At 45.4% G+C, this 7,761-nt stretch overlaps 1 long non-coding RNA gene across 1 annotated transcript; it reads left to right on the forward strand.

Annotated features, from left to right (window-relative positions):
• Positions 1-1,461: 1,461 nt before the first annotated feature.
• LOC115100337 lies at positions 1,462-7,434 on the forward strand. Its single transcript, XR_003859036.1, has 2 exons — positions 1,462-2,235; positions 4,448-7,434. It is a non-coding gene; the product is annotated as an uncharacterized LOC115100337 (long non-coding RNA).
• The last annotated feature ends 327 nt before the right edge of the window (positions 7,435-7,761 follow it).

Raw genomic sequence — 7,761 nt, forward strand, 5'->3', positions numbered from 1 at the left:
GGTCAGATTTAGGTGCTATCACTGCCCCCCCCCCCCCTCCCCGCACCTCCAATAAGGGGCTGTTACAGGGGAGCAGAGCTGGAAGGCAGTAAATCTTAGCCAGCCTGCCGCTCCAGGCACAGGCATGATGGGTGCCTATTGACAAATCCAGGGCTGGTCACCTAACTGATACAAAACGTTAACATATAGTGCTCTTATTTTACTGACGGAAACATATATCTTAGGTAAATGGGCAGACAAGTGGCAGATGAAATTTAATGCAGCGACATGTGAAGAGTTTTGGCTGTAAGGATATGGTTTCTCAAGATGTATTCAAAGTAAAATCTATTTTATTTCCTCCTTCTTCAGACATTTTATAAATGAAGGATTAAACTTGAGAACATTGTCAGATACATACAGCTGCTTGTGGTCCTAGCAACGTTTATGCTGTGGAATCTTTCCTGTGCGATTGCTCTCTCCTAAATCCTAAAAGACGCCTACAACAACAACAACATCAATGCTATTTAGAACTGTGTAACACTTTTCAAAAGCATCGGATGTTCTGCTGTGTGATTCAAAAAAGTGATCCAAAATGCAGACTGCCCTGCAATCATTCTGCTAACACCCATAATCCAAAATAAAACCAGCGATTACAATCAAAGGTCCTTATATTATCAAACATTCAGCTTCGTATCTCCACTGTACCTCCCTCTGACTCCCCACACAAGCTACTTTTATTCACAACTCTGCTCCCAGGTTGGAGCTGCCTCTTTCTCCCAGACTCCCATGCTAGCTTGGTTCCTCTAAGCAGGTGCATGAGTAGTAGGACGTGGTTATAGCCTTGCTTTCTAATGCATGGTGCTTCACTCCAGTGTTTTATATTTTTTTTAATCTATTGTATTGTAAGATTTCTGAGCAGCATGTGCCTTGTCGTTGTTGTTCATTATCTGTGAAACTGAACTTGCTTTGCACCTTGGACTGTAATTGTTTGCTTGTGTAAACCAGCGCCTATCGCTGATTGCCAGTGTACAGTTGTCACTCTGTGTGAAATGAACTCTGCCTCAGAGAGCCAAAACACTTCACGGGTTCCAGCAAAACAGGCAGGTGTGCAGCTGCCTGCAGTATTGTGCATTGTGTACTAGGAAAAAAACAGGCCGGAGCTAAACTTGGCAGCACATCGAGCTGCTATTAAATCTCGCACAGAAACCAGAAGCCCCGTTTGATCGGCTGCACGCGTGGGACTGGGCGAGGCCCCTCACCCGGGGCTTGGGACCCGCAGGCGCAGCGAAAGAGCTCGGCGGCAAAGAAGCCACCGGAGATAAAAGGAGCAGAGTGGCGGGCTACGCTAAAAGCGTAAAGCTGGAAGAGGAGGGGAAGGGGGAGAGACAGAGAGGAGAAGCTGCTGGGCTCAGCTGGGGTCAGGGAGGATGCTGGTGCTGGGGGGGGGGGGGGGGGGGGGGGAGAGACCGATGCTGGGAGGGCTCGGGGATGATGTCCCAGAGGGGCCCCTTCTTTACTTCTGACATTTCTTTTTTTGGGGGGGCTCCTCCTCCCATCCCCCTCCCCCTGCAAACTGTTCATTTTAGCCCCTCCCCCATTAATAATGTGGCCTTTCATCCAGAAAACCTTCCCTAACCCTGTCAAATGATTGCAAACGATTTAATAAATAACAGGAGCATCGAGTTAAAACAAAACTCACAAGTTGGGTATAGGTAATATATCCTATAAGGCTAACAAATGTTTCAATCCATAGCTTTCAGGGCCATAGACTGATTTCTCAGGCAATTAACCAAGAAAAGACCTTAGTAGTCCCAAAAAACTTGCTGCTGAAGTCAGTGCTGGGTTTGTTGGGGTTTTTTCTTTTTTTTTGCCACATTGCTTTCATAGAGTCACAGCTCCAATTTCTAAAAGAAAAAAAAAAATCAGACTGCACGATTGCAGATCCATAAATCCAGTGAGACAAATCCATGGGGCCATCTGCTAATAACCCTATCATTCCGCGATCTGCAGTATAACAGAACAGTGCTATAGAGGTTTCCAGTTACACAAGTCAAAAGTCTCCTGGAGTCCTTACAGAATAAGGGTGTCGCGTTTCACGGACCTGCTGAAAAGAATAGGAAAGCAGACGGGTTTCTTTTGACCACTCCATTATGCTGTCAGTAAGGACCCTGCCATATTTCCATGCACCCAAGTGATAAAGTGCTGTCTGTGCCCACGCTCTGTACATTGTGTGTATCAGCTTACAACTTCTGTGCGGTAAGTACATTTGCAGTCGCATGGAGCCTTGAGTCCTCTGTGAATTTTTGAAACGTCTTATTGCTAGTCATGGTTTCCTTAAGAATTATAACTGTATTGTGCAGCACCGAGACTGTTCGGACTCAGTTGGGTGAACCAGAAACTTTTTTTTTTTTTTTTTTTGAATGGCAGAAGTAAAACCTATTTTTTTATGTACTGAGACTTTCTGCTTTAAAAAGACGCGACATTTTAAAGAAACATGGTTTAGTGATTAGGGGCACTGTACGGATCACATTGCCTGTAACTTAGTCTATCAGACTGACATTAGGCAATAAAAAGCGTCTTGTCCCTACTCTCGTATTTCAGAGTCTTCTTGTCATGTCTGCAGGTGGAGCGTGCTTCTGGTCCTATACCTTTAAAGCACCTCAGGGGCCATTATTTAGCTGTCATCGTATGGCGTCAAATCATTGCCACTGTTAGCCTTCGTCATTCGTAGTACAGTACAGATGGCCTATTTGGAAAAGTGCGCACATTCCTTCGGCCACATAGAAAAGAGGCATTCTGGGGAACATTTCAGAGGCGCGTTTGGAAACTACACGCCTACGCTGTATGAAGGGAAAAACAAGGTTCAAACATTCTCGGCAAGCCACCACTGCATCTAACGTACACAACCATTTAGCAATATGTAAGGATGCACAGCTTCTTTTAGCACAGGGAAAAACTGGCATGGAAGCTCAGCCATCACCGGTTCTGGAGACGCCAGAAGCGAGACAGGAAGGAAACTTGCTCTCTCTCGTGGCCCAGTTGGACTTTGGGATATTTTTTGGAAGGGGTGAGAGAGGGAGGAATCCGAATCTGGCAGACCTTGGGTCTTGCAACTTTGTTGAGAAGTGGGCGCCCTGGGGGGGGGGGGGGGGGGGGGGGGGGCGAGGCCTCCTGCTGGCCGTCGGACCCTTTATGTTTGTCTCAGGCTGGGGTGGGGGAAGATGAAAGCCCCCACTGTTAACTGGTGCTTCCACTTCAAGCCAGGGTACAAGGGGGATTTTGTGAAAAGTTAACACCCTGTCCCAGCAAGGTGTTACATTTTGAGCCTTTACTGAGCCCACAGAAAATGGCAGACCTTGGCCCCAGTAAAGTCTCATCTGCATATGATGCTCCCTCATATATGTACCAGTAAACCAGAGCTTCCCAAACCTGTCCTGGGGACCCCACAGCCAGTCGGATTTTCAGGATATCCACAATGAATATGCATGAGATAAATGTACATATCACGGAGACTCAGTATATGCAAATTGAAATCCTGAAAATCCGACTGGTTGTGGGGTTCCCAGGACAGGCTTGGGAAGCCCTGATTTAAACAGTTAGGGGCAGATTTTCAAAGGGTTACGCACGTAAGATACGCACATAACCCCCGAAAAGCTGCCCCTGCACGCGCCGAGCCTATTTTGCATAGGCTCGGCGGAGCGCACATATGTCCTGGGGCTTTCAAAAAGGGGCGGGGAGGGGGCGTGGCCCGAGCCTCCAGACATGCCCGGGATCACGGGCCGGCCGTTGGCCAGCGCGCGTAAGTTATGCCTGCCAGGAGGCAGGCGTAATTTCTTCAACATAGGTAAGGGGGGGTTCTAGGTAGGGCTGGGGGGCGGGTTAGAGAGGGGAAGGTGAGGGGGGTGGAAGGAAAGTTCCCTCCAAGGCTGCTCCGATTTCGGAGCGTCCTCGGAGGGAACGGAGGCAGGCTGCGCGGCTCAGCACGTGCAAGTTGCACAATTGTGCACCCCCTTGCGCACGCCGACCCTGGATTTTATAACATGCGTGCGGCTGCGCACGCATGTTATAAAATCGGGCGTAGATTTGTTCGCGCCGAGTTGCGCGAACAAATCTGCACCCGCGCGCAGGGTTTTAAATCTGCCCCTTACATTTTAATGTGATGGGAGATCATCTCAGTGTGCTACATAACACGCTTTTTTTTTTTAATGTATAAAGGGCTCTTAACATGCACATTAAACATTATTACACAGGCCCACAGTGTACGCAGGGACAGTGAAAATGAGTTTCTTTGCTTTGGGCTTAACTCTTTGCATTTAGGCACCTTATTCATGCCAAAAATCACACCAAGATAACAAAGGGAATAGAAAGAAGTATAAACATGCCAAGACCTATATTTTTGAAATCCAGTATTTACCTTAGAAGGAAGGGCAACAATCTAAACAATGTTTTTTTTCTCTCGCTCCTCTAGAGATTGGCAAGAAAGAAGTTGCAAGATTAAGAAACTTTGACCTGAAATATGATGATTTCTTATTAAGAAAACAGCTGCTTCCCCTTAACCTACCTTATTCTGATCCGCTCACTCTTTGGGATCTTATCCAGCAATACCTGACCTGTGTAAACAGTGGGGGGATCTCATTTCTCATTTCTCTCCTTTCCCAGCATGCTTTCTGTTGACAACGAAAAGTGTAAGAAACATTTCAAATGTGCCGGAGGACTCAATTCCAAAGGAGAGTCTGCAGCAATTCGTTTCAAAAGTGGCTAAGAAAGCATGCTTAACATAGCCTGGGGGCTTTTATTTTCCAGGTTCAAGCAAGAAATGACCCTTTTTTCTGAACAGAGAAAAGCAAACGTGTGGATCAGGTCACCAAAAGACCAGTTTTAGGAAAGTTTGTTTTCACTCGTTTTAGAAGGGAGTCAGCATGGAAAGGAATGAACTTGGGAGTCAGCAGCAAGTTAAATGACCTACCCTACCTATCTTTGTCGAAGAAACATGCAGTTTGTTTTGATATATACACAGATCCAGATTAGCAGCTGAAGGAAAGAAACAGGAACGCAGCAGAGGTCTGTCGGAGTTTATTTGGGTTGCAATTTCCTTTTCTTTTCAGAATTAAAATATCCTGTAACTTTCATACATAAGACTCTTTGTTCCCTTTTAAACATCAAAGCTTGATTCACCTGGGACATGATAAAGGAGCTCAGCGTATAATTTAAATACAGCATTTTCTAACGCGGAGAAAAAGAAATGTTAAAAATCTGCTACCTAGTCATTTTAGTTAGGTACAAAACAATGAGCTTCTCTCTGAGCTTTTTTTTTTTTTTTATTCATTCTGAATGAACAATGCTGGAAGGCCGCAAGGACCTGGCAGCTGGAACTAAAGGCAATCAATCTGTCAGATGTGAGCCATGGCAGGTCTCAGGAAGTTCTTCTTAGCACACGAATCCAAAGCCCTGCACTGTCCCTGCCTGAGAAGATCATCTCTGGCAGGCTTAAGGTTGCCAGCAGTGGTGAGGCTTGTAAAAAGGGGTCCATGCGATGTAATGATCCGCTGGGAATCACGTGGAACCTAGGGTCCGTTTCCAGTTTTCAAACTCAGACGAGATACACGCATTTTCTTCCTGCCTATCAAATTTGGCAAATTTCCGTCACTTTTTCTGGAGTGTTCTTGTTCCTATGGACGGATAGACGGACATGCATCCCCATACATACAATTCTTTCCAACATTCCGTTATGTTGGAAGGCATAGAAAAGCAACCCTTTTTATAAGCATAGTTTTGCACGAAAAATGTAGAAGAGAATCTCATTTGTTTTAGCCCTCGCCTTAATTTAGATCATAACAATAGGTAAGGGGGTTTGAAGATCTGCAAGAGAAACTGCAGGCCCTCAAACTACTTTGCAAAGCAAAACTCATCCATCCTCTCCTTGACCCTAGGGAGGGGAAGGTGAGGGGGGGGTGGGCGGAAGGAAAGTTCCCTCCGAGGCCGGCTGCGTGGCTCGGCACGCGCAAGTTGCACAATTGTGCACCCCCTTGCGCGCGCCGACCCTGGATTATATAGCATGCGTACCCAGCAGGAACAACTGAAGGCTAAACCTATCCATCTTGTGGAACTCAATGGCCAGATGTATCTATTCGTGTGGGGGATGGGGGGAAGATTGGCAGATTTTAACCCCAGGATTTACCAGAGATTTAACTAGGGAGTTATCCAGGTAAATCCCTTTAAGGATTTTCTTTTAAATGACCAGTACAGCCAACATAATTTGAAGTACGGCTGTACATTTCTATGGCCATACATCAAAATGTCACTGTCCACACCAGGTGGTATCATTTTTCCAGCACTGGTACCCAGAGGAACAACTGAAGGCCTCGGCCCAAGCCTTGCCTAGGTTCCAGGCCCAGGGCTTGGTCCCGGGTTCCGGTCTAGATCTTGCCCAGGCCTAGGCCTCAGCCCTGGGCTCAGACCTTGGTGCCAGGACCCAGTCCTGGCCTGGGTCTAGGCCTCAGCATCAGATCCAGGCTCTGACGCCAGGCCAGGGTAGATGTTTGGCTGGGAAGGGGGCCACCAGAGGCCTTTTTGTTTTAATGTCATAAATAGCGAAAATGTCAGAACATTTCGGGTATTTTCATAGGAGGCTATTTCTGGTTCTCGCCATTCAGAATGAACTGAAAATGGCCTGATTTGTTGCATTGTTGGCATTCGTTAAAACAAATACATATCCCTAATATGTGCTAAACTAAGGGGATGCAAAAATAATGCGTACAATGTTTACCAGGTTAACTCACAGAATTGTACTTACCAAGCAAAAAGTCTACATAGCCAGGAAAAATACAAAAGCAGTAATCTGACGAAGCAAAAGCAGGAAAACTGCACCTCTCTCTCCATCTGATTTCTTTTAGCCAGGAAAAGGTAGGAAACCTTTCCAATATATGATTCTTCCATTTTAATTTCCTTCACATTGGACTAAATGGTAACAATGTTATTACCTCATATTTCTATGTCACCTTACCAGATCTGCCCAAGGCAGGTTACAATACTAAATTTACAGATTCCATGTACTGCATTCTGATCACGTTGGATTCGCGGAATATAAGTTGTTGTTGGAATTTGTACACAATTAAAAGAATGCATATTATAGGTAATCTGTACATAGTATTTGAAAGGAGGACAATTGCAACAATCAAGTTAGCACAGTGCAGTAAATCAGTGGACCAGATTTAAGGATTGGGCAAATTTACTACACATAATTTACTATTTATTTTATATAGTCCGCTTTTTGCATTTTTTTCAGCGCTTCAAAGTGGATTACATTCAGGTACTGTAGGTTAAGAGAAATAGTTGAAAAAAAGCTCAAAAATCAGTTTGCTAGTATGATTTTGCAATGCGACATTTTGGCTCTGATCTTTAATTCCCTGCTTGAGGATATTCTACAAAAAAAATCTGCAAGCAAAAAAAAAAAAAGTGCTGTGGGAGTTTTGCGATTTTCAAAATCATTTATCCAGGTAAGTAGCATTTTACTTGGATAAATTAGACGTCCAAAAACTGCCCTACCTCAACTCGGCTACAAGAAGGCCCATAATGTGCACACTTCCAACTCCTCTGAGGAGGCTTGCTCGGCCCGGGGAGCGGTGCATTTATTTCCATGGAAATTCTATCTGCGTAAAACGTGGCTGCAAAGCCTGCAGGTGACACGTACCGGTGCGCATTTCCACAGGGGAATAACACACAAACTTTCCCTTTGAAAATCGGATGCAGGGTTTGATGCCTTTCAGGTGAATTTTAAAAGGC

The sequence above is a fragment of the Rhinatrema bivittatum genome, chromosome 10 (genome assembly GCF_901001135.1).
Source record: "Rhinatrema bivittatum chromosome 10, aRhiBiv1.1, whole genome shotgun sequence".
Lineage (NCBI taxonomy): Eukaryota > Metazoa > Chordata > Amphibia > Gymnophiona > Rhinatrematidae > Rhinatrema > Rhinatrema bivittatum.